Source organism: Cervus canadensis, chromosome 15, assembly GCF_019320065.1.
Source record: "Cervus canadensis isolate Bull #8, Minnesota chromosome 15, ASM1932006v1, whole genome shotgun sequence".
Taxonomy (NCBI): domain Eukaryota; kingdom Metazoa; phylum Chordata; class Mammalia; order Artiodactyla; family Cervidae; genus Cervus; species Cervus canadensis.
Window position 1 is genome coordinate 73,002,075 of NC_057400.1, and position 21,660 is coordinate 73,023,734.

Genomic DNA, 21,660 nt, shown 5'->3' on the forward strand with positions numbered 1-21,660 from the left:
AATTTCATGGCTGCGGTCACCCTCCACAGTGATTTTTGGAGCCCAGGAAAATAAAATCTCTCACTGCTTCCACATTTTCCCTTCCTATTCACCATGAAGTGATGAGACCAGATGACATGAGCTTAGATTTTTAATGCTGAGTTTCAAGCCAGTTTTTTCACTCTCCTCTTTCACCCTCATCAAGAGGTTCTTTAGATATTCTTCACTTTCTGCCACTAGAGTGGCATCATCTGTATATCTGAGATTTTTTATATTTCTCCCAGCAAACTTGATTCCAGCTTGTGATTCATCCAGCCTGGTATTTTGCATGATGCACTCTGCATCTAAGTTAAATAATCAGGGTAACAATATACAGCCTTGCTGTACTCCTTTCCCAGTTCTGAATTGGTCAGTTATTCCATGTCCAGTTCTAATAGATGCTTCTTGACCCACACACGGGTTTCTCAGAAGACAAGTAAGGAGATCTGGCACTCCCATTTCTTTAAGAATTTTCCACAATTTGTTGTGATCCACACAGTCAAAGGCTTTATCATAGTCAATGAAGCAGAAGTAAATGTTTTCTGTAACTCCGTTGATTTCTCCATGATTCAACAAATGTTGGTAATTTGATCTCTGGTTCCTCTGCCTCTTCAAAACCCAGTTTGTACACCTGGGAGTTCTTGGTTCACTAAAGTTTGTGTTTACTGGACACATGTCTTGTACCACTTTGAGGAAAGAAATTGTGTTATGATAAAATGTATGCCCATAACCTCAACAAGACACATTTTATCACAACATGATTTCTTCCCTCAAAGTGGTACAAGACATGTGTTCAATAAACACAAACATCTTTAATTTTTCTCTAATAGGAAGACAAAAGTAGGTAAACTAAGATTTTTTAAAATAATTAATATTTCTTACTTGGAAATAATATGGATATACAGTAAATCTCCATCATTTAATTTAGCAAATCTCCAAAGTTTTATATTATAGTTCCAAAGAGATTTGGAGAAATGATTTTTAAGTAGATATGCCATAGAACATAATTTTTAAAGAATTCACCTAAAAATTATGACCCAGCAATCCCACTTCTGGGCATACACACTGAGGAAACCAGATCTGAAAGAGACACGTGCACCCCAATGTTCATCGCAGCACTCTTTATAATAGCCAGGACATGGAAGCAACCTAGATGCCCATCAGCAGACGAATGGATAAGGAAGCTGTGGTATATATACACCATGGAATATTACTCAGCCATTAAAAAGAATTCATTTGAATCAGTTCTAATGAGATGGATGAAACTGGAGCCCATTATACAGAGTGAAGTAAGCCAGAAAGATAAAGACCATTACAGCATACTAACACATATATATGGAATTTAGAAAGATGGTAATGATAACCCTGTATATACAAAACAGAAAAAGAGACACAGATGTACAGAGTAGACTTTTGGACTCTGTGGGAGAAGGCAAGGGTGGGATGTTTCAAGAGAATAGCTTTGAAACATGTATATTATCTAGGGTGAAACAGATCACCATCCCAGGTTGGATGCATGAGACAAGTGCTCGGGCCTGGTGCACTGGGAAGACCCAGAGGGATCGGGTAGAGAGGGAGGTGGGAGGGGGGATCGGAATGGGGAATACATGTAAATCCATGGCTAATTCATGTCAATGTATGACAAAAACCACTACAATATTGTAAAGTAATTAGCCTCCAACTAATAAAAATAAATGAAAAAAAAAATTATTGTCCCATTTGCATTTTACTTCACTTACAAAAGTATCAAATTATATCAAGTTATTTTTCTTGCTGAATTTTGTAACAGACAACATGATCTTATTTGACTTTCAGTAAACCTAGGTACAATGAAAGTTCTATATTTAATGTCATTAACTCTAAAAGGCAGTTTGGTTTATTTAATTAAACCAAAATACTTAAACTTGTCTTTATTCACTAAAGCTTTATCCTATGTAATATCTTAAAAGATATTTAAGCTAGTTTCTATTATACTTGAATTTATATAAGTGCTTAATTTTCTTTAAGACAATTAGAAATACTTTACAAGTTAATTTTTATAGTACCATCTGAAGGTAGAAACATATCATATCTATAATGTATACACAAACAGACAGACATGATCAGAGATCTCAAACCTTCATTCTGAGGCTTAGTCATTCAAGTATTACAATACAAAACTCACTAGTCTACAATAGAAGCTGGAATAAATTAAGATTACTCACTTGAGTTTTTAAAAAATCCTATTTTAACTTTCTTTCTTCCTCAGTCTCAGGAAATTGAAGATGGTCTAGATAAGAGTTTCCTGACAGGACCTAATAAGACATCTATATCTCAAAGGAACAGGGCAGTAAGCTCTCGTAGAAGGACTTTAGTTTCCTTAGGGTCAGAAATTTGAAAAGATGTTTTATCAAGATGGTTTTCTCTCTTTATACGAAAATCAGTTTTAGAATGTCAGAAGAGCCCCATCTTGGCCATTTTCAAGATGAGGTTTTCTTTAGATCCCAATTGAGTACTTGCAAGTATGAGCTTCATATGTATATAAACACAGCTGATGTCTCTGTATTCTGATTTGAAGGCTTTGTTTTCCATTTCAGGATTGGTTGATTGGTCAGGATAAAATTACTATTGAAAATTGTGTTATGCACCTGTGTGCTTTTTGTGTGCTTAACTCCCCTGGGTGTTATTCTAGAGTCAGTTCAGCTCTTTTTCATGTCTCAGTTTCTCCCTCCTGCAGTCTAAAACCGCCGTGGACAGTCAGAGCATTGGATGGCCAACCCTTGTATGTGTGTATTCCAGAACAAGTGAGTTTTTAAATTAAGAGTGGACTTCCCTGTGGGACCACTGGGAGGTATGAGAATTCAACTCTACAAATCTTGCAAACTTCCCAGTTCCCTGAGAAAGACCTGGCCTAGAGGAGCTGTGTCTCTTATCTTTGGAGCTGAAAGCTCTCATATAGAATCTTTATTCTGACAAACTACTTGTGAAAGTAGTGAGTTCAAGGAAAGATGCCAAGCTAGCCCCACACCTAGTCACCCAGGCCAAAACCTCTCAGTGTCTTTCAAATTAGCAAAGTCATCCCAGTGTCTTTCAACTGAGGAACACAAGTACTTCTTCTTGAACCTAAATTCAAGGAAAACATATTCCTCATAGCAAAGAGCTCATAGCAAAGACAAACCATTCAATAGAACTCAGGAGTGCCAACCAAGAGGAGATATCTGAGACAAGGGAAGACTCACCTAGTCATTGAGGAGATGGTCTGGAACAACTGGCCCTTAGTAATACCGAGGCTCCAGACCTTCTGGCAAAGGAAAGAAATCTGCTCTTCAGTTCAGTCTCTCAGTCCTGTCTGACTCTTTGTGACACCATGGACTGCAGCACGCCAGGCCTCCCTGTCAATCATCAACTCCCAGAGTTTACTCAAACTCATGCCCATTGAGCCGGTGATGCCATCCAACCATCTCATCCTCTGTCATCCCCTTCTCCTCCTGCCCTGAATCTTTCCCAGCATCAGGGTCTTTTCAAATGAGTCAGTTCTTCACATCAGGTGGCCAAAGTATTGGAGTTTCAGCTTCAACATCAGTCTTTCCAATGAATATTCAGGACTGATTTCCTTTGGGATGGACTAGTTGGATCTCCTTGCAGTCCAAGGGACTCTCAAGAGTCTTCTCCAACACCAAAGTTCAAAAGCATCAATTCAGTGCTTAGCTTTCTTTATAGTCCAACTCTCACATCTATACTTGACTACTAGAAAAACCATAGCTTTAACTAGATGGACATTTGTAGGCAAAGTAATGTCTCTGCTTTTGAATATGCTGTCTACGTTGGTCATAACTTTTCTTCCAAGGAGCAGGTATCTTTTAATTTCATGGCTGCAGTCACCATCTGCAGTGATTTTGGAGCTCAGAAAAATAAAGTCAGCCACTGTTTCCACTGCTTCCCCATCTATTTGCCATGAAGTGATGGGACCAGATGCCATGATCTTAGTTTTCTGAATGTTGAGCTTTAAGCCAACTTTTTCACTCTCCTCTTTCACATTCACCAAGAGGCTCTTTAGTTCCTCTTCACTTTCGGCCATAAGGGTGGTGTCATCTGCATATCTGAGGTTATTGATATTTCTCCCGGCAATCTTGATTCCAGCTTGTGCTTCTTCCAGTCCAGCGTTTCTCATGATGTACTCTGCATATAAGTTAAATAAGCAGGGTGACAATATACAGCCTTGACATACTCCTTTCCTGATTTGGAACCAGTCTGTTGTTCCATGTCCAGTTCTAACTGTTGCTTCTTGACCTGCATACGGATTTCTCAAGAGGCAGATTGTGAGGCAAGCAGAAGTAACGCAACTTAGATTAGGAGTAGGCCTTCCTACTATCAGGTAGCTTTCGCTTAACAATGACCACTGTTAGCCAATTAGGACCAATTAGCTTTCACCGATGTTTGCCAATTAGGAAATTAGGAATGTGGCGGAAACCCCCAGGAAAGTCCCGCATGCGCGAAAGTATTGACCAATGAAATTGCTTTGCAAACGTGTAACCAATCCGCTTCTCACCCTATAAATTTGTGTAACAGCTTGGGCTCAGGGCTCTCTGACTTGCACCACTGCGTTGGTTGTGGGCGGAGAGTCCTGGCTCGAGTCAGTAATAAACTTCCCTTCCTGCGAGTTGCGTTGTCTTGGAGGCCTTCTCTCTTCCCGCTCGGGGATTCGGACATCAGGCATAAGACAGATCAGGTGGTCTGGTATTCCCATCTCTTTCAGAATTTTCCACAGTTTGTTGTAATCCACACAGTCAAAGGTTTTGGCATAGTCAATAAAGCAGAAGTAGATGTTTTTCTGGAACTCTCTTGCTTTTTCAATGATCCAAAGGAAGTTGGCAATTTGATCTCTGGTTCCTCTGCCTTTTCTAAATCTAGCTTGAACATCTGGAAGTTCATGGTTCATGTACTGTTGAAGCCTGGCTTGGAGAATTTTGAGCATTACTTTGCTAGTGTGTAACATGAGTGTAATTGTGCTGTAGGTTGAACATTCTTTGGTATTGCCTTTCTTTGGGGTTGGAATGAAAACTGACCTTTTCCAGTCCCTTTGTTATCACCAAAATTGCCAACTGAAAGAAAAACGCACAACCTGAGAATTGTGAGTTAAATTTTTTTCAGGGTCTTACTGAGAAAGATAGCCTAGAAAAGAGCCTCTCAGATAGCTCTGAGAAACTGCTCCAAAGTAGTAGGGTGGAGGCTAGTTTAGATGTATTTTTTGTTATGAAGTGCATGCAGTCACGCTTACATCTTGGTAAAAGATTACTGCAGTCACAAAGAACAGATATATTGAGTTTAGTGATTATAGTGTTTTCCTGTGTATAGGAAGAGGCAAGAAGTATAATTCATTAAAATTCTTCCTGAAATGCATACAACCTTCCAAGGGCCTGTTTATCCAAAGCACAGGGCATCCTGTCAGTCTCCAGTCTTTTCTGTCTGAAGCATAGGATGATTCATCCTATTTCCTTCATCTCTCTGTCTGAAGTACAAAGTACACTGTTGGTCAGCGACTGCATGGGTTATAGTTCACGGGGGCTTCAAAGAGCTGGACAAAACTGAGCGACTGAGCGCTCACACAGTGGGTTAATCTTTGTGGACTTGGATAGTGAGCAAAATGTTCTTTGCTCTTCTTTTGTTTGCATGCTGTTATATTGTTTCAAATTTTCTCTTTATAAAAAGTTCTAGAATAAGCATCCTTTTGTCTATATTTTTATGTGCATGTAAAGGCTTTTTTTAAGACTTAAGTCCTAGAAGTGAAATTTCCTCATCAAAGTGTATATACGTTTTACATTTGAACACACTGGCAGCTTCACTCCCAGGAAACGTCACCAACCTGCTCTTTCACCTACTTGATACAAAAAGGCTTGGTTCTACACATTCTTGCCATCAGTAGGTATTATTAGTCTTTTCAGTTTTTTCAAACCTGAGAAACAAAACAAAATATAGTGCTATGGCTTAAATTTATATACCCCTTTAAGTTGAACATCTTTTCGTATGTTGTTCTTAATATGTGAACTCCCTGTTAATAAACTTTGTCCATTTTTCTTTTCACTTATTTGGACTTTCTTATTGATTTTTAGAAGCTCTTCATATATTTATGAATAGTAATCCCTATAACTTCATAAATATTGCTTTCCAGAAGTTTGTAATTTGTTGTTTAATTTACTAATGACTTTTCTGTTCTAGAAGTTACTTTTATCTATGCTTTTGTTAAATTCTCTGTATATGTTTTAGAAAAGGTATCTAGGTTATATGTGCTTCCCCAATTTTTTCAATACATTTTCTTACATTTTTTCTTAAAGATTACATCTTTAAAAAAAAAAAAAAAAGCTCTTAAATGCAGCTACTTTATTTTATGGCATGAGCTTTGTGTGTGTCATTTTGTTTTACCAAATGCATAGTCAATTATTCCAGAAGTGTTGTTAAAATGATTCCATGTTTCCCCCATTGATCTGAGATACTACTTTAATCACAGATACAGGTAATAGTACTACAAATCCTGAATCTATTATTAAAACTTACCATTCTGTTCAGTTACTCTGTTGAGCCTGTGCATGTAACATAAGGTTTCAACAGTGATCCTTATGGTCTTCTCACTGTTGCAGTGGTAAAGAATCCACCTGCCAATGCAGGAGACTCAGGAGACACGGTTTGATCCCTGGATTGGGAAGATCCTTGGAGTAGGAAATGAAACCCACTCCAGTATTCTTGCCTGGAAAATTCCATGGACAAAAGTGACTGGTGGGATACAGTCAACAGAGTCACAAAGAGTCAGATGGGACTGAGCAGCTGAGCTCGTACATGTGAACATTATAGTATTTATTAATCATCTATGTCAAATGTTCCCTGGTTATTCTTACATATTTTCTCTTCCATTTGAATGTCCATGAAAACTCTGGCAGAAATTTTGTTTTATTCTACAAGTTGGTAGGAAGAAAGATAACATCATTAAATATTGAATTTTCCTTCTAGACACAACAGTTCAGTTCAGTCACTCAGTCATGTCCAACTCTTTGCAACCCCGGGACTGCAGCATGCCAGGCTTCCCTGTCCACCACCAACTCCCGGAGTTTACTCAAACTCATGCCCATTGAGTCAGTGATGCCATCCAACCATCTCATCCTCTGTCGTCCCCTCTCCTCCTGCCTTCAATCTTTCCCTGCATCAGGGTCTTTTACAATGAGTCAGCTCGCATCAGGCGGCCAAAGTATTGCAATTTCAGCTTCAACATCAGTCCCTCCAATGAACACCCAGGACTGATTTCCATTAGGATGGACTGGTTGGATCTCCTTGCAGTCCAAGGGACTCTCAAGAGTCTTCTCCAACACCACAGTTCAAAAGCATCAATTCTTCAGTGCTCAGCTTTCTTTATAGTCCAACTCTCACATATAGATACATAATGTCTGTTTATTACATCTCCCTTAATGACATAACTTTTTGTTTCATAATTTTAGTTTTCTTTCTATACATCTTGTATATGTCTTTTAAGGTTTATACCTAATGTTCTATGTTTTGTGTTGCTGAATGCAGGGGATATTTTTTTATTTCAAATTTCATTTCTAATTCTAATTTTCTAATTTCAGTTTCATTTCTAATCAGTTACTGTTAACATGTATAAGAAAGCACTTCATTCTTATACATTTATTTATATTTTGCTGATTTATCAAAATTTTTAAATTTCTTTCTTTGGATATCCAGTATGTAGATAGATGCAAATGCTCTCTCCTCTTTCCAATACTATAATTCATTAAAAAATTTTATTTGTTCTTTAGCCACTTTCAGAATAATGATAATAGTGGTATTCTTGTCACATTCCTGTCCTTAATAATAATTCAATAACATTAAATGTAATACTTATTCTATGTTTCTTATAAATGTTCTTTACTGAAATTTTTGCTCCTGTTCAAGCCTATTGAATTATGTTTTTAAAATCAGAAATGATAACTCAATTGGATCCAATATTTAGGCAAATAGAGAGATGGTCAAATGATTTATTTTTCTAATAGTGGTTAAAATGGTCAACTATCTACAAATTAACCCTGATAGAGAACTGTTCATTCATAATTAGGATGCTAATATTTGGCTTTAATTTATCACTTATTATGTACCAGGGACTACTATAAATACCACATATGTATCATCTTATTTGTTTCCCAGTTACTACATACTATATTTTTAATGCAGTGCTGGATCTAGTTTGTTAACACATTATTGAGGACTTTTGCCTCTATGCTCTTAAGTAGTCGGATATTTTGTTGAGGTTGATTTTTTGTTTTCGGGGGAGGGTTTGGTTTGTTTTTTGTTTTTATCACTTCTGTTTTTTTCCATTTTTTTTCCATTTATTTTTATTGGTTGGAGGCTAATGACTTTACAATATTGTAGTGGTTTTTGCCATACATTGACATGAATCAGCCATGGATTTACATGTGTTCCCCATCCCGATCCCCCCTCCCGCCTCCCTCTCCATCCCATCCCTCTGGGTCTTCCCAGTGCACCAGCCCTGAGCACTTGTCTCATGCATCCAACCTGGGCTGGTGATCTGTTTCACCCTTGATAGTATCCTTGTTTCATGCTGTTCTCTCGAACATCCCACCCTCGCCTTCTCCCACAGAGTCCAAAAGTCTGTTCTGTACATCTGTGTCTCTTTTTCTGTTTTGCATATAGGGTTATCGTTACCATCTTTCTAAATTCCATATATATGTGTTAGTATACTGTAATGGTCTTTATCTTTCTGGCTTACTTCACTCTGTATAATGGGCTCCAGTTTCATCCATCTCATTAGAACTGATTCAAACGAATTCTTTTTAATGGCTGAGTAATATTCCATGGTGTATATGTACCACAGCTTCCTTATCCATTCATCTGCTGATGGGCATCTAGGTTGCTTCCATGTCCTGGCTATTATAAACAGTGCTGCGATGAACATTGGGGTGCATGTGTCTCTTTGAGATCTGGTTTCCTTGGTATGTATGCCCAGAAGTGGTATTGCTGGGTCATATGGCAGTTCTATTTCCAGTTTTATAAGGAATCTCCACACTGTTCTCCACAGTGGCTGTACTAGTTTGCATTCCCACCAATAGTGTAAGAGGGCTCCCTTTTCTCCACACCCTCTCCAGCATTTATTGCTTGTAGACTTTTGGATAGCAGCCATTCTGACTGGTGTGTAATGGTACCTCATTGAGGTTTTGATTTGCATTTCTCTGATAATGAGTGATGTTGAGCATCTTTTCATGTGTTTATCACTTCTTATCTGGGGAGTTTTCCAGCCTCATAGAATGGTGAGTCTTTTTAATCATTTTCTACGCTCTGTGCTCTGGAATTTTTAATTAATATACAGTGTGTCTTTTTAGTCACAAGCCAGAATCAAGATAGGCAGGAGCAACATCAAAAACCTCAGATATGTGGATGATACCACTCTAATGGCATAAAGCAAAGAGGAACTAAAGAGCCTCTTGATGAGGATAAAGGAGGAGAGTGAAAGAGTCAGCTTAAGACTAAATACTAAAAAAAAAAAAAAAAAAAGATCATGGCATCCAGCCCCATTACTTCATTGTAAATGGAAGGGGAAAAGGTGGACATAGTGACAGATTTCCTCTTCTTGAGCTCCAAAATCACTGTGGACAGTGACTGCAGCCATGAAATCAGAAATAGTCTTTTAAAATTAAATTTTTTCTTGGCAGGAAAGCGATGACAAACCTAGACAGTGTATTGAAAAGCAGAGACATCACTCTGCCAACAAAGGTCCATATAGTCAAGGCTATGGTTTTTCCAGTAATCATGTATGAATATGAGAGTTGGACTATAAAGAAAGCTAAGCACCGAAGAATTGATGTTTTTGAACTGTGGTGTTGGAGAAGACTCTTGAGAGTCCCTTGGACAGCAAGGAGATCAAGTCAGTCAATCTTAAGGGAGATCAACCCTGAATATTCACTGAAAGGAATGATGCTGCAGCTGAAGATCCAAGATTTTGGTCATCTGATGTGAATAGACAACTCATTGGAAAAGTCCCTAATGCTAAGAAAGAAGGAGAAGAGGGCATCAGAGGATGAGATGGCTGGACAGCATCAATGATGCAATGATTATTAACTTGGGCAAACTTTGGGAGATGGTGAGGTACAACAAGGCCTGGCGTGCTACAGTCCATGGGGTCACAAAGAGTCGGACACAACTAGGTGACTGAATAACAACAACAATGTCTTTTTAATGAAGATTTGGTTTTTAAATTTCCTAAAAACCTGTCTAGATAAGTTGACTTTTTACAGGTACATGTTTACCACTTTAAAAATTTTATCCATTGGTTTTCTATTGTTTCTAAATTCAGCTGTGGACACTACATGCTTTTTGTAAATCATTTATTTTCTCTATATTTAAAGTGTACAATATGAAGATTTGATATACATACAGATTGTCAAATGATCACCACAGTCAAGCCAGTTAACACATTCATCACCTCACAGAGCTAGCATTTTAGAGAAAGAGATGAGAACACAAGTTTTACTCCCAACCAATTTCAAGTACACAACACAGTATTAACTATAGCCACACTCTAGCCCTGGGCTAACTCTGATTCTATGAGTTTTTAACTTTTTTGTATACCACATATAAGAAAGATCTTACAGTGTTAGTCTTTCTGTGTTTGACTCATTTCACTTCATGTAATTCATGTAACATAATGCCCTCATATTTCATTCATGTTGTTGCAAATAGCAGGACTTTATTTTTAAGGGTGAACAATATATATAATATATTATGCCACTATGTCATTATATATTTATTTATCAATAGACACTTAGATTTTTTTTCCCATATCTTGACCATTGTGAATAATTCTGCAATGAATTGGGAGTGCAGACATCTCTTCAATATCCTGTTTTCATTTCCTTTGGATATATGCTCAGAAGTAGGATTGTTGGATCATATGGTAGTTCTATTTTTAAACTTTTGAGGAATCACCATATTGTTTTCCACAGTGGCTGTACAAATTTACATTCCCACCAACTGTTGACAAGTGTTCTCCGTTTTAAAATTTGATATATGATTGACACGTAACATTATATTAGTTTTAGGTGTACAACATAGTGATGCGATATATGTGTATATTGCAAAACGGTCACCACAAAAAGTCTAGTTAGTGATCATAAGCATGTATAGTTAGACTTTTTTTTTCTTGTGATGAGAACTTTTAAGATACACTCTCTTAATAACTTTCATATATACAGTACATCATTATGAACTATAGTCACCATGCTGTACATTTTACCCCCATGCCCTAATTATTTATAACTGAAAGTTTGTACTTTTGACCCCCTTCACCCATTTCTCCCAGCCCTCAACACCCCACCTCTGGCATCCATCAATCTATTCTCTGTATCACTGAGTTTGGCTCTGTTTTAGATTCAACATGTACTTGAGATCATACAGCATTTGTATTTTACTGTCTACTTATTTCAGTAATTATAATGTCCTCAAGGTCCATCCATGTTGTCACAGATGGTAAGATTCACTTATTTTAATGGCTGAATAATATCCCATTTTCTTTATATTTATCTTTATATATCCCATTTCTCTATGTTTATCTTTATATATCCCATTTAAATTATAAAATAATTGTCTTTATCCATTCATCCATCAACGGACATTTAGGATGCTTCCTTGGCTATTGTAAATAATATAGTAATTAGTTATTGTAAATAGTACTACAGTGAACTAGGGGTGCAGATATCTTCTAAAGTTAGTGTTTTCATTTCCTTCAGATAATCTTCCAGAAGTATCAATAACACTTCTGCTTATTCTGTGAAATACACTGTCATGCACTATAACTGTGGATTTATAGTTTGTATTTCTACCTGGTTTTGCTTTGTCTTAAAAGCATTATGCTTTTGTGGTATAAATTGCTGACTCATTTCTTCTTAATAGAATCACAGGTTTCAACCTGGAGTGACCTGAGTAGAGATTGGCATGTAGTCTCTTGATTGCTTCTGTAGCTGCTCTCTTAGCAGTTGTGGCAGCTGTAGCCTGGCTGACTGTCCCTACACCAGCTCTACCCTAGAGACAGCAGGGAGAGTTACTTAGGCTTAGGAATTTGAATCCTTTTTATCTGATATTAACATCATCACACTACCTTTACTTTTGTTAGTATTTCCCCACTATAATTTTTTGAATTTATTATTTACAATCTTTGTTTTGTCATTTCAGTTTAGGTATGTTTCTCATGAAATTCAATTTCTATTCACAAGAAATGCTCAAATACAACAGTCTTGACAGTTCTTATCTTTTGATAGGAAATTTACCTTATTCCCATTAATAATGGTAGTCCATATGTTTAGATATATTCTTGTCATCTTATGCTTTTTTTAACAAGTTTTTCTTATTTATTTTTTCTTTCTCACCTTTATTGGGTGGATCCCATTCTCTTTATCAATTTTTTTTCTTTTTCTTCCAAATTTATTCACCATTTTCCTGTGCTCACACTTAAATTTTTAACAGTATTCTAAAGAAAATCAACTTCTTTTAAATTCTATATGTGAAACTATTTGACAAACAGTTTTTTATACCCAGCTCAAGTTTTAATAGTTTCTTTATTTACCATTTTTTTCTTGTTAGATCTTTTCCTAGGATACTGAAACTATTGTTTTCTTTATTCTCCTCACAATGCTTGTGATATCAAGTGTGGGTTTTCACACCAAGCAATTCTACATTTCTCAGCAGACACCAATTCGTTATCCCTCAAATTAACTCCATTCTGATACTGCCATGCTAAGTCGTGTCAGTCAGGTTCAACTCTGCACGACCCTATGGGGTGTAGCCTGCCAGGCTCCCAGGTCCTTGGGATTCTCCAGGCAAGAATACTGGAGTAGGTTGCCATTCCCTTCTCTGGGGGCTCTTCCCAACCCAGAGATCAAACCCACATCTCTTAAGTCTCCTGCATTAGCAGGCGGGTTCTTTATCACTAGTGCCATCCAGGAAGCCCAATTCTGATACTATGGCTCAGACGGTAAAACGTCTGCCTACAGTGCTGGAGACCTAGGTTCAATCGCTGGGTCGGGAAGATCTCCTGGAGAAGGAAATGGCAACCCACTCCAGTATTCTTACCTGGAAAATCCCATGGATGAAGGAGGTTACTGTCCTTGGGTCGCAAAGAGTCGGACATGACTAAGCAACTTCACTTTCACTTTTTACAGGTTAAGGGCTCAGTTTCACAAGAACCACCCCCCCGTCCCAGGCCACTTCAGATGCCAATCACAAGTAAAAGTTTTACCTGGGCTTCTGACCAATAAGTTATAAATCATTGTTTTAGTAATTTGTTGGAATGGCCCACAGATCCCAGGAAGACAGTAAGTAAACAATATTTACTTACCATCACTGTTTTATCATAAAAGTATACAGCTGAGGGACAGTTGAATGGAATTGATGCATAGGACAAGACATGGGGAATGGAAATACACCGTGCCTTCTCTGGATGTGTCAGCATCTCAAGACGTGGATATGATTACCAAATTGGAAACTCTTCAAATCTCTTTGGTTAGGATTTTTTAGAGGCTTCAGTGTGTAGGCAGGATTGAATGAATAAATTCACTAGTAATTAGCTCAACCTCCAACCTCTCTTCCCTCCCTGCAGGGGACAAACGGGAGTGCAGATGGGATTGGACAGGCAGTTGTGCTGAAAGCTACAACCCTACAATTCTATGGTTGCTTCCTCTTGCAACAAGCCCCCTCTTTAGGGGCTTTCCAAAAAGTCGCCTTATTAATCCTATTAATTTAAAATCAGGTGTCGTTGAAAGAGGCATCTTGTGATAACAAAAGACCTTTAACCTTTCTCATTCCAGAGGTTTGTCAGGAACTGGGGACAAAAATAAAACATAACAAAAGATGTTCCTATCATTTTTAGGATAGGAAATTATAAGGGTTTTAGGAGCTCTGGGCAGGATTTAACAAAGACCAAGATAAATATTTATAATATTACAATATCACAGATGTACTTCATGTTTTTCTAGAGAATATAATCTGGCAATTCTTAGATAACAGGCTGCAACAAAGCAAATTTCTGAGTAATTGAATGTCAAAGTGTTTTTCTTTAATTCTTTCATATGAATCCTTTAAATAGTTTGTCCAAGGGTAAAACACTCAGCTCAGAATGCTTCTTCAAAAATCTGAAGATATTTTTTCCATAATTTTCTTGAATCTAGTACTACCCTGGACTAGTTGAATATCCCAAACCATCTCTTGATCTTTTAGATGTTAAGTTTCCTAAGTATTTTTTAAAATTTATTTTTAGTCTTCATATTCTGAAATTCCTCATGGATGTCCCCAAGTGTAGGGGACATTACTTGTGGACTGTAGGCCACCAGTTCCAACATTGAAACTATGTTAATGAAGAAAATTACAGACTGAAATGGTCAAATACAATGGTCTTGGCAACTCCCCAATGTTGCCAAGACCATTGTATAAATGATTTTTTTTTTTTTTTTCCATATTTACCTGTTCTGGTCTCATGGAAGCAATAGTCTCAGTTATTTCACTAAGGATATCAACTGTGCCTCTTTATAGTTTTACTTCGTGTGCTCTATTAGTTCTTTTTCCTCTACTTTTAGCTCTTCACTTTGCTGAATATATTCACGAAAATTTGTTGAAGGATGAGGATGGAGCCAGGGGTGGGATATTACAAGTGGAATGTGCTAGTACTTCTCTCCTGAGTTAAGAACTCATCACCCACACTGGATGTCACCAGCTCTCTAGGGAAGTGCCTGTCGCTTAAAAATAAGCCACCACATTCATTTCACCACCCAGGTAAAATGACTGTCACCACTAGGAAAAAATGAGTGGAAAACTGGATTATCTCCCAAATGCTTTGCTCATGCTTTCCTCAACCATTCACTGTAGTGCTTTTCCCTCCTGCTTCTTGTGTCTATTATGTTTGAAATTAGAAGATTTCTAACAGTTCTTCCACTGTCACTGTATAATTGTAAGGGATTAGATTTAGGTCATACCTGAATGGTCTAGTGGTTTTCACTACTTTCTTCAGTTTAAGTGTGAATTTGGCAATAAGCAGTTCATGATCTAAACAGTGGAAGTGAGAAATAGAGTCAAGGGATTAGATCTGATAGAGAGCCTGAAGAACTATGGACGGAGGTTTGTGACACTGTACAGGAGGCAGTAATCAAGATCATTCCCATGAAAAGGTAATGCAAAAAGGCAAATGGCTGTCTGAGGAGGCCTTACAAATAGCTGTGAAAAGAAGAGAAGTGAAAGGCAAAGAAGAAAAGGAAAGATATACCCATTTGAATGCAGAATTCCAAAGAATAGCAAGGAGAGATAAAAACAAAAAAAGCCTTCCTCAGAGATCAATGCAAAGAAATAGAGGAAAACAATAGAATGGGAAAGACTAGAGATCTCTTCAAGAAAATTAGAGATACCAAGGGAACATTTCATGCAAAGATGGGCTGAATAAAGCACAGAAATGGTAGGGAGCTAACAGAAGCAGAAGATATTAAGAAGAGGTGGCAAGAATACAGAGAAAAACTGTACAAAAAAGATCTTCATGATCCAGATAATCACGATGGTGTGATCACTCACCTAGAGCCAGACATCGTTGAATGTGAAGTCAAGTGGACCTTAGGAAGCATCACTACGAACAAAGCTCGTGGAGGTGATGGAATTCCAGTTGAGCTATTTCAAATCCTGAAAGATGATGCTGTGAAAGTGCTGCACTCAATATGCCAACAAATTTGGAAAACTCATTACTGGCCACAGGACTGGAAAAGGTCAGTTTTCACGGAGGGAGCTAAGATGGCGAAGGAATAGGATGGGGAGACCACTTTCTCCCCTACAAATCCACCGAAAGATCATTTGAACGCTGAGCAGACTCCACAAAACAACTTCTGATTGCTAGCAGAGGACATCAGACACCCAGGAAAGCAGCCCATTGTCTTTGAAAGGAGGTAGAACAAAATATAAAAGATAAAAAGAGATACAAGAGAGTTAGGGACGCAGATCCATCCTGGGAAGGGAGTCTTAATAGAGGACGTTTCCAAACACCAGGAAACCCTCTCACCACCGGGTCTGGGGGAAGTTTTCAAATCTCAGAGGGCAACCTAACTGGAAGGAAAAATAAACAAAACCCACAGATTACATGCCTAAAAACAACTCCCAGCAGAAAAGTACCCCAGACGCTCACATCTGCCACCAGCAAGTAGGGGCTGAACGGAGAGGAGCAGGCAGTATTTCTTAGGGTAACGACCGGGCCTAGAAAGCCCTGAGGGCAATCTGAGGGAATTGAGAGATAGCAACTTAAACTATAGAAAAAAGATCTTCATGACACAGATAACCAGAATGGTGTGATCACTCACCTAAAGCCAGACATCCTGGAATGTGAAGTCAAATGAGCCTTAGGAAGCAGCACTTTAAACAAAGCTAGTGGAAGTGATGGAATTCCAGTTGAGCTATTTCAAATCCTAAAAGATGATGCTGTGAAAATGCTGCACTCAATATGCCAGCAAATTTGGAAAACTCACCAGTGGCCACAGGACTGGAAAAGGTCAGTTTTCATTCCAATCCCTAAGAAAGGCAATGCCAAAGAATGCTCAAACTACCACACAATTGCACTCATCTCACATGCTAACAAAGTAATGCTCAAAATTCTCCAAGCCAGACTTCAACAGTACATGAACCATGAACTTCCAGACATTCAAGCTTGATTTAGAAAAGGCAGAGGAACCAGAGATCAAATTGCCAAAATCCACTGGATCATAGAAAAAGCAAGAGAGTTCCAGAAAAACATCTATTTCTGCTTTATTGACTATGCCAAAGCTTTTAACTGTGTAGATCAAAACAAACTGTGGAAAATTCTGAAAGAGATGGGAATTCCAGACCACCTGATCTGCCTCTTGAGAAATCTGTATGCAGGTCAGGAAGCAACAGTTAGAACTGGACATGGAAAAAGAGGCTGGTTCAAAATGGGAAAATGAGTACGTCAAGGCTGTATACTGTCACCCTGCTTATTCAACTTAAATGCAGAGTACATCACAAGAAACGCTGGGCTGGAAGAAGCACAAGCTGGAGTCAAGATTGCTGGGGGAAATATCAATAACCTCAGATATGCAGATGACACCACCCTTATGGCAGAAAGTGAAGAGGAACTAAAGAGCCTCTTGATGAAAGTGAAAGAAGAGAGTGAAAAAGTTGGCTTAAAGCTTAACATTCAGAAAACTAAGATCATGGCATCTGGTCCCATCACTTCATGCAAGTAGATGGGGAAGCAGTGGAAACAATCACAGACTTTATTTGGGGGAAAAAATCACTGCAGATGGTGACTGCAGCCATGAAATTAAAAGATGCTTGTTCCTTGGAAGAAAAGATATGACCAACCTAGATAGCATATTAAAAAGCAGAGACATTACTTTGCCAACAAAGATCCATCTAGTCAAGGCTATGGTTTTTCCAGGAGTCATGTATGGATGTGAGATTTGGACTATTAAGAAAACTGAGTGCTGAAGAATTGATGCCTTTGAACTGTCGTGTTGGAGAAGACTCTTGAGAGTCCCATGGACTGCAAGGAGATCCAACCAGTCCATCCTAAAGAGATCAGTCCTGGGTGTTCATTGGAAGGACTGATGTTGAAGCTGAAACTCCAATACTTTGGCCACCTGATACGAAGAACTCACTCATTTGAAAAGACCCGATGCTGGGAAAGATTGAAGGTGGGAGAAGAAGGGGACAGCAGAGGATGAGATGGTTGGATGGCATCACTGACTCATTGGACATGAGTTTGAGTAAACTCCGGGAGTTGGTGATAGACGGGAGGCCTGGCGTGCTGCAGTCCATAGGGTGGCAAAGAGTCAGACACAACTGTGCAACTGAACTGAATAGTTCTTTTATCTTTTCTCTCTACCTGTGTGTGCACAGTCATTCTATCATGTCCAGTTCTTTGCAGCCTCATGGACCACAGTCCACCAGACTCCTCTGCCCATGGAATTTTCCAGGCAAGAATACTGGAGTTGGTGCCATTTCCTACTCCAGGGCATCTTCCTGATGCAGGGATTGAACTTGCATCTCTTGCATCTCCTGCATTGGCAGATGTATTCTTTACCACTAGTGCCATCTGGAAAACCTCTTTCTCTCCTTATGTCATAAATATGGACTTCAGCCTGTAGTCTTCTTCTTTAAGGTAGTTCCAACTATCTTATGTGGTGATGGTTTAGTCTCCAAGTCTTGTTTGACTCTTTGCGGCCCCATGAACTGTAGCTCATGAGACTCCTCATTTCATGGGATTTCCCAGGCAAGAAAATTGGTGTAGGTTGCCATTTCCTTCTCCAGGGGATTTTCCCAACCCAGGGATCAAAACTGCCTCTCCTGCATTGCAGTCTCCTATATTGCAGGTAGATCCTTTACCACTAGGCACCAGGGATTCCCAATAATGATAATCATGGTAAAACTTTTTCTTAAGGATTTTTTATATGGGCCATCTTTTTAAAGTCTTTTTTTTTTTTTTTTTTTTTTTATTAGTTGGAGGCTAATTACTTCACAACATTTCAGTGGGTTTTGTCATACATTGATATGAATCAGCCATAGATTTACACGTATTCCCCATCCCGATCCCCCCTCCCACCTCCCTCTCCACCCGATTCCTCTGGGTCTTCCCAGTGCACCAGGCCCGAGCACTTGTCTCATGCATCCCACCTGGGCTGGTGATCTGTTTCATCATAGATAGTATACATGCTGTTCTTTTGAAACATCCCACCCTCACCTTCTCCCACAGAGTTCAAAAGTCTGTTCTGTACTTCTGTGTCTCTTTTTCTGTTTTGCATATAGGGTTATTGTTACCATCTTTCTTAAATTCCATATATATGTGTTAGTATGCTGTAATGTCTTTATCTTTCTGGCTTACTTCACTCTGTATAAGGGGCTCCAGTTTCATCCATCTCATTAGGACTGATTCAAATGAATTCTTTTTAACGGCTGAGTAATATTCCATGGTGTATATGTACCACGGCTTCCTTATCCATTCATCTGCTGATGGGCATCTAGGTTGCTTCCATGTCCTGGCTATTATAAACAGTGCTGCGATGAACATTGGGGTGCACGTGTCTCTTTCAGATCTGGTTTCCTCAGTGTGTATGCCCAAAAGTGGGATTGCTGGGTCATATGGCAGTTCTATTTCCAGTTTTTTAAGAAATCTTTTTTAAAGTCTTTTATTGAATTTGTTATAATATTGCTTCTGTTTTGGCTTTTTGGCTGCAAGGAACATAGGATCTTAGCTGTCCAACCAGGGATCAAACCAATACTCCTTGCATTGGAAGAAGTTCTAACTACTGGACCACCAGGGAACTATCTTCTATGTCTTAGCAATTCCTCAAAATGTTTGCATCACTGATGATATTCTGTATTCTAACAATGATAGGTACTTAATCTTTGTAAAATGTATCCATTCTATAATTTCTTGAGATTGGGAGTATGAAAGGAGGTTGGCCAATGCCCTTAGCCACCTTCAGCTAAACTATCTGCTACACAAAGAAGCCAACAAAGAAGAAGAAGCTGTATGCTTTGCTAAGGATCTCAGCACCCGTTGACGACAGTGGCACTTGAACCTGCTCACCTGTGATTTCAAAGTATGTGTATTCCCCACTGCACTACATTCAGGCTATGTGACTGGGACTGGAGAGCATTCCCAAGTGCATAAAAATGTGAGTGGCATCTCTGTGGTGATTAGCTTTGGGAGGCACAGTTGGTGATTAATAGCTAGTAGTTGTAGAGCTCACTTTTGAGAAACTTCTCTTGGAACAGTGGAATAGGCACACAGATGATGGGCAAATTGAAGGAGTCAGTTATGGGACTGGAGGCAATCTGGTGATTGAGGGTCAGGGAGGAGTCCCAAACGACAAGAGAGAGGTGGTTATGCACATATACATACATACATATCTTCAGTAAGCTGCTATGGGACAAACCAATATTAAACCATCAGTACCACTAAGCCCTTGCAAATCTCTTTCTCAAGGTCAGAACCACTCAGCCTATCTGGACGAACCAGGTGTCAGCCTGGCTTGCCCACGGAAGCACTGCTACAGATGTGTCTTCCTGTTTGCAGTTCTTCCCTGTCATACCTCCCCTGCCTCTGGCAAACCTGCTCCCTCAATGTGTTCTCTCTATGTATAAACTCACAGCTGAGACCTTTTAATTGACAGCCAGATTTGCAATGGTCTTTGGCCCAATATATCCCAGGAAGTGCTACATTATAGTTCAGATGGTAAAGAATCTGTCTGCAAGGGAGGAGACCCGGGTTCAATCCGTGGGTCAGGAAGACCCCCTGGAGAAGAAAATGGCAACCCACTCCAGTTTTCTTGCCTGGATAATTCCATGGACAGAGGAGCCTGGTGGGCTACAGTCCATGGGGTCACAAAGAGTCAGACACAACTAAGTGACTAACACACACACACACATCCCAGGAAGTGTTTGTCTGTGAGCTAAATTGCAGCTGACTTTCAGACTCCAAAAAGCATGCTTTGATACACATTAAGAACACAGTCCTGGCAGATTCAAGTCAATGTATGGCAAAACCAATACAATATTGTAAAGTAAAATAAATAAATAAATTTTAAAAAAAAATAAAGCACAGTCCTGAAAAGAACAGGAGCAGGTAATGCTGTTAATTCCCAAAATGCTATTCAGGTCAGTTCATGACATCACAGAAATCTAGACCAGTTCCTTTCCCAGCCTCTTCAATGCAGTCACTATGCAGGAAGAAATGAGATGTCCTGCCTGCCCGCATACCCATATCCACCAAATCTTTGCCCTCCTGTTTGTACATGATTTTCTGTTAGCTTGAGATGTGTGATCTTAAGAAATCTGTATGCAGGGCAGAAAGCAAAAGTTAGAACTAGACATGGAACAATAGACTGGTTCAAAATAGGAAAATGAGTATGTCAAGGCTGTATATTGTCACCCTGCTTATTTAACTTATATGCAGAGTACATCATGAGAAATGCTGGGCTGGAGGAAGCACAAGCTAGAGTCAAGATTGCCAGGAGAAATATCAATAACCTCAGATATGCAGATGACACCACACTTATGGCAGAGAGTGAAGAGGAACTAAAAAGCCTCTTGATGGAAGTGAAAGAGGAGAGTGAAAAAGTTGGCTTAAAGCTTAACATTCAGAAAACATTAAGATCATGGCATCTGGTTCCATCGCTTCATGGCAAGTAGATAGTGAAGCAGTGGAAACAATGACAGACTTTATTTTTCTGGGCTCCAAAATCACTGCAGATGGTGACTGCAGCCATGAAATTAAAAGATGCTTGCTCCTTGGAAGAAAAGCTATGACCAACCTACATAACATATTAAAAAGCAGAGACATTACTTTGCCAACAAAGGTCCATCTAGTCAAGACTATGGTTTTTCCAGGAGTCATGTATGGATGTGAGATTTGGACTATTAAGAAAGCTGAGTGCTAAAGAATCGATGCTTTTGAACTGTGGTGTTGGAGAAGACTCTTGAGAGTCCCTTGGACTGCAAGGAGATCCAGCCAGTCCATCCTAAAGGAGATCAGTCCTGAGTGTTCATTGGAAGGACTGATGTTGAAGCTGAAACTCCAATACTTTGGCCACCTGATGAGAAGAGCTGACTCATTTGAAAAGACCCTGA